Source organism: Chelonia mydas, chromosome 1, assembly GCF_015237465.2.
Source record: "Chelonia mydas isolate rCheMyd1 chromosome 1, rCheMyd1.pri.v2, whole genome shotgun sequence".
NCBI lineage: Eukaryota > Metazoa > Chordata > Testudines > Cheloniidae > Chelonia > Chelonia mydas.
This window is the reverse complement of record NC_057849.1, coordinates 341728967-341734966: the sequence shown is the minus strand read 5'-3', so window position 1 is coordinate 341734966 and position 6000 is coordinate 341728967.

Here is a 6000-nt window from a genome sequence, read left to right as displayed (position 1 = left end):
ATTTTCCATAGCAAAATCGGTTGAACAAAAAATATATTCAACTGGCTCGATCCAGTAAAAGTCTGCTCCTGCTCCCACGCAATTCAATGGGGGAACCTCCACTGACTTCGAAGGGGCAGGACTGACTTCTGTTTTCTTAAGTGCTGGTTAAGGGACTTAAAACAGAAGGCAGACAGGGCTCCTTGGTTCTGTTCGCAGCTCTGCACAGAACTGCTGTGTGACCTCGACTGTAAGTAAGGCCATGATTTAGTCACGGGTATTTTTAGTAAAAGTCACAGACAGGTCACAGGCAATAACCAAAAAATCAGGGCCAGTGACCTGTCCATGACTTTTACGAAAAATACCCATAACTAAATCTTACCTGCTGGGGGGAGCGGTGGGGGGGCGGTGCTCCAGGGGACGCTGTGTGGGGGGGGTGGCCTGGGGCCCTGCTGCCGCTGCTGCTTTGGGGGGGGAGCAGCCTGGGGATCCCACCACTGCTGCTCCAGGAGTGGAAGGGTGGCCTGGGGCTCCACCGCCGCTGCTCTTCCAGGCAGGGGGTGGCCCCACTGCCACCACTCCAAGCCGGGGGGCAGCCCAGGACCCCGCTGCCGCCGCTACTCTGGGCAGAGGGCAGCCCAGCGCCCCACTACAACTGCTGCTCCTCCGGGCGGGGGCGGCCTGTGGTACTGCTTCTTCTCCCAGACTGCTGCTGTGGGGCAGCGCCTGGGACCAGTTGCCTGGGGCCGCTGGAGCAGCGGCCGGCCCCAAGGCCGCCCCAGCTGCTCAGGCGGGCAGCCCTGGGGTCAGCTGCACCAGCCGCTGCAGTTGCGGAAGTCACGGAGGCCTGGAAAGTCCTGGAGTCCGTGACTTACGTGACGTCCGTGAAAGATTTGCAGCCTTAACTATAAGCATGCAAGTACTCCCATTGACTTAACTGGTATTCACACGCGTAAAGTTAAGCACGTTTAGGTGCTTTTCTGGTTGTTGGCCACCATGAGATCATATACTACTAAGAGTTCCCTTTTTTTTTTTTTAACTTTGTTGCAATGCATTTGTTGGGTGAGTGTAGAAATACATATAAGTAAACTAAAGATGTTGTGATGCCATATCCTTGACACTAATTTGCAAATCACTGTAACCTGCAGTGAGTTCCCCCAGCGGTCAGTGTGAACTGATGAGGTTCTGTTCCATTATTTTATAGGTGTGTAAATTCCCATAGCAGAACAGAATATGGAAAACAAACGAAGTTGTTGTTTTTTACATATTGGCTTGCTTCGTTTTGCACTTCGGCCCATACCCAGAAATGCAGATCTTTGAAAACTTGGCTTGGAGAGTGTGCGTTGAACCTTGCGTGTCCTTCTCTGGGACCAGTGTTATTGACTGCATAGAAATAACCTTGTGAACTGGGTGAGCAGGATTAGCCCCATGTTTGATGTTAATGAAGAATAAAGAGGAATGAGTCTTTCTCTGACTCACACTTCCAGCTGCTATACGTTTCCTCATGTTTCCTCCTTAATCTCTTGATTCAGTGTCTCTCACCTGTTACTGAATTTTAACTATTTTTACTCGTTTATCCAAACAATACAAGAGGCAGTGCAGCAACATCCGATCATAACAGGCTGATACCTGAGCATGCAGGAAAAAAGCCAACAAGGCAATGAGACTGGGCTGGGAGCCTGGATCCAGTTCCCACCTCTGTCACGGTCTTCCCATGTGACGCTGGGTGTGTCACTTCATGTCTTTGTGCCTTAATTCCCCATCTGCCACATGTGGTTAGAAATAACAATGCTTCCTTTCTTCCAGCCCTTTATCTGGGTTGGCTATTTAGATTGTAAATTCTTAGAGGCAGAGACTGTCTTTTGTTAAGGCCTGCTCTACACTAGAAAATTAGGTCGGTTTACCTACATAGGTCAGGGGTGTGAAAAATCCACACCCTGGAACAGCATAGTTAAGCCGACCTAAGGGCTTGTCTACACTACAAAATTAAGTCGACTTTATCTCATTCAACTTCGAGCCTCCAAATTAATTAATTCGATTGTGCGTGGCCACTCCATGCTCATTGTCTGGATGGTGTGTGTCCTCACTAGCAGTGCCTGCATTGATGCACAAAGCAGTGCATCATGGGTAGCTATCCCAAAGTAAAGCTTGCCGCCATGTGTTTTGGGAAGTTTGTGCAATGCCTCATGGGACCAAAACATTGTCGCAGGGGAGAATGGGAGCATTGCGTCAGCATCCCATGATGCACTGTGTTCAACGGCAAACAACCCAGTGGTTTTTGTGCTTAAAACTGCTGCGTGTACGCCATAACCCCAGAAGCATGGAGCCTGCTCAGTTGTGCACTCTTGCTGTGAGCATCTCAAACACCTCGCGTCTTCTCCTGCAGTATTTCCAGAGCGGAAGTAGGGCCCGCCGCGAGGAACACAGTGATGTCCTGCAAGCAGCCTCGCTGCAAGCCATTGAAAAAAACAATTCACAGTTGCTGCTGGCAGTCACAGAGCAGCTGCACTCCTTTGAGCGCTGTTTCTGGTCCCGGGAAACAAGCACTGACTGGTGGGACTGCATCGTTTTGCAGGTGTGGGATGACGAGCAGTGGCTGCAGAACCTCTGAATGCGGAAGCCACCTTCCAGGAACGTTGTGCAGCGCTTTCCCCTGCCCTGCAGTTCAGCAACACAAAAAGAAGAGCTGCTCTGACAGCGGAGAAGCGAGTGGCGATCGCTATTTGGAAGCTTGCAGTGCCAGACAGTTACCGGTCAGTGGGAAATCAATTTGGAGTAGGTAAATCAACCGTTGGAGCTGCTGTGCTCTGAGTGTGCAGGGCCATTAATCGACTTCTGCTATGAAGGGCAGTGAGTCTGAGAAATGTGCAGGACATAGTGGATGGTTTTGCCGCAATAGGGGTTCCTAATTGCAGTAAGGCAATAGATGGCATGCATATCCCCATCTTGGCACCAGACCACCTTGCCAAAGAGTACATAACCAAAAGGGATACTTTTCAATGGTGTTGCAAGCGCTGGTGGATCACAGGGGGCGTTTCACCGACATCAATGTAGGATGGCTGGGAAAGGTTCATGACACGCGCATCTTTAGGAACTCAGGTCTGTTCAAAAAGCTGCAATACGGGACTTTCTTTCCAAACCACAGAATGAACATTGACGACATTAAGAGGCCTATTGTTATCCTGGGGGACTCAGCCTACCCCTTGCTCCCATGGCTCATGAAGCCATATACCGACCATCTGGACAGCAGTAAGGAACAGTTCAGCTATAGGCTCAGCAAATGCAGAATGGTGGTTGAATGTGCGTTTGGCTGTTTGAAAGGGCGCTGGAGAAGTTTACTAACAAGGTTGGACCTAAGTGAAGAGAACATCCCCATGGTTATAGCTGCCTGCTGTGTGCTCCATAATATCTGTGAAAAAAGGGGGAAAATTTTCCGCAGGGCTGGGCAGTTGAGACAGATCACATGGCAGCCATTTTTGAGCAGCCAGAACCAGGGCAATAAGAAGAGCACAGCCAGGGGCGCTGCATATCTGCGAGGCTTTGAAAAGCTGTTTCAATATTGAGTCACAGTAATGTGAGCTGCTTATCTACTTTGTGTTTTCCCAAACCTTCACCTGCCCTGTATCACTGTCCCTGTAAAGCCAAGCCCACTGCTTCTACTCAATAAAGAACATTTATTTCTCAAATCCATTTACTTTATTTAACAAACATAAGTAAAGAGGGAGAACAGAAAAAAAAGGTAACCTTAGGGAAAAGGGGCTGTAAAGTTGGAACAGGAGAAACATTTTCAGCTCTGTAACATAATACCGCACTCCAGACCATCAAAGGTCCATGAATAGCTCCTTCTGTTCCTTATACCCTCCCCCCAAGTTAAGTGAAAGGGATAATGGACTTCTTACCCATGCCTCAGGGAATGCTTGGCGGAGGGTGATGCTGGCTGGCTGTCCTCCAGGGTCTGCATAGGGATTCTACCCTCCTGCTTCTGTTCCTGCAGTTCAACCAGACGTCTCAACATGTCCGTTTGGTCCCTCATAATCTGAAGCATCTCATCCTGCACTGCATGCTCTTGCTCATTGGAAGCTTTCCTGCTCTCCATGTCCATGTCTAACTTCTCGGACAGTGAAATCCTCCACACTCTCAGCTCTGTGTCAGCTGTCCTGGAGCCGTTCATTCTCTTGGTGAACATGTCCTCCCGCGTTCTCTTTCTCTTCCTTCTAATCAGCGAAAGTCTGCTTTCAGGTGTTGATGACCCACCGAAGGACACATTTCCCGCTGTCAGTCATGGGAAAAAATAAAGGAGCCATTTTACATGAATAAAATGTTTCCATAGCAAGGCCATTTTCATTAAAAAAAAAAAACGCTTATTACACTAGGTGCAGCCGTAACATCATCAGAATCCATAACTGTTCACTGTGCCATTTTGCTGCTCCAGCCATAGTGAGTAGGCCCCCCCGGGTCATGGGTGACCACACTTCTAATGAAGTTTATGGCAGGCCCATGTCGGGAGCAGAGGTAGCTAGTTGAACAATGGCCCTTCCCCATAGCACCATGGGAAGTTGAATTACACAACAGTGCACCTGCACTTCCTCACAGCTGACCCATGAAAATCGAATTAAGTGCTACGCCTCTCGCAGAGGTGGATTACAGAAGTTGACATTAGTGGCGACTTAGGTTGGCGTAAAGGACCCGGTAGTGTAGACACATACATTAATAGGTTAACTTAAGGCGGCTTCCTTCGACCTAACTTTTTAGTGTAGACCAGGCCTAAGTCCCTGTGTAAGCTGTGCTAGGTCAATGGAAGAATTCTTCCATCACCCTAGCTACCGTCTCTTAGGGAGGTAGATTACCTATGCCAATGGGAGAATCCCTCCCGTTGATGTCGGTAGTGTCTATGCTGAGGCACTACAGTAGCACAGCGGTGCCGCTGCAGCATGTTAAGTGCAGAAAAGCCCTAAGAGCTTGGAGGGAGAGAGAGTATAGCCTAGTGGTTAAAGTACGTTGGTGAAAATCAAGCGGTCTGGATTCTATTTCCAGCTTGCCTCAGCCTCCCTACGTGACTTTAGGCAAATCACTTAGCACCAGTTTTTCTAGAGTTTAGGGTCTAATTGCCAGTTTTGCTGAGCAGCCGCATCTCCCGTTGATTTCTACAGGAGTTGGTGGTATGTGGCAGTTGTGAAAAATCAGACCCTCAGTGTCTCGTATTGGACACCCAAAAGGAGTGGGCACTTTGGAAAATGTGGCCTTTAACCTCTCTGTGTCTGAGTTCCCCATTGGCCAAATGGGGATAACAACACTTATTAAATACCAGGGACGTTGTGCAGATAAGGGTCACCATTCAACAAAGCCCTGGTACACATGCTGAACTTTAACTTTTAATTCAGTGGGTCTTCCGCACATGCTTAAAATTAAGCACATGCCACAGTGCTCAAGGAATCCTAGCAAGTGGCTCACAGGAATAGTCTTTTGGGAACAAAGCTTCTTGTAGATCTGCTGGTTTCCAGGCATGTGTATTTTCCATAAATAGCCTGAGCAGATACTTCAGGTTGTTTCATTAGCATAATAACACTAATAGTGGGGTTTTAAAAAACACTCAGCTTTGGCCTCACTCTGTTCCCGTTGAAGTCAGAAAGGCCCATTGACTTCGGCGGGGAGGAAAGTCAGGCCAAAAGCTGAGCACTTTTGAAAAATCCCACCCGTGGCTCTTGTTTATTGCTTTGCATCCAAGGATTCCAAAGTGCTTTGCAAAAGCGGGTAAGTGTCATTATCTCCCATTGAGCAGAACGAGAAATTGAGGCACTTGGGAGGAATTAAACTAATAACACAAAGCCAGCCTGTTGCAGAGCCAGAAGTAGAAGTCAGGTCTCCTGCCATATGCTCCTATACTCTACGCATGGGACTTTGCCATTGCATCTAAAGCTGAAAGGTTCTGCTGCTTTTATATAAAGCTAAAACTGTCCGCAAGCCTCTTTAATGGCGGGGAAAGGCTGGGCTTGCCATGGAGGCTACATGCCTAACCCCTAG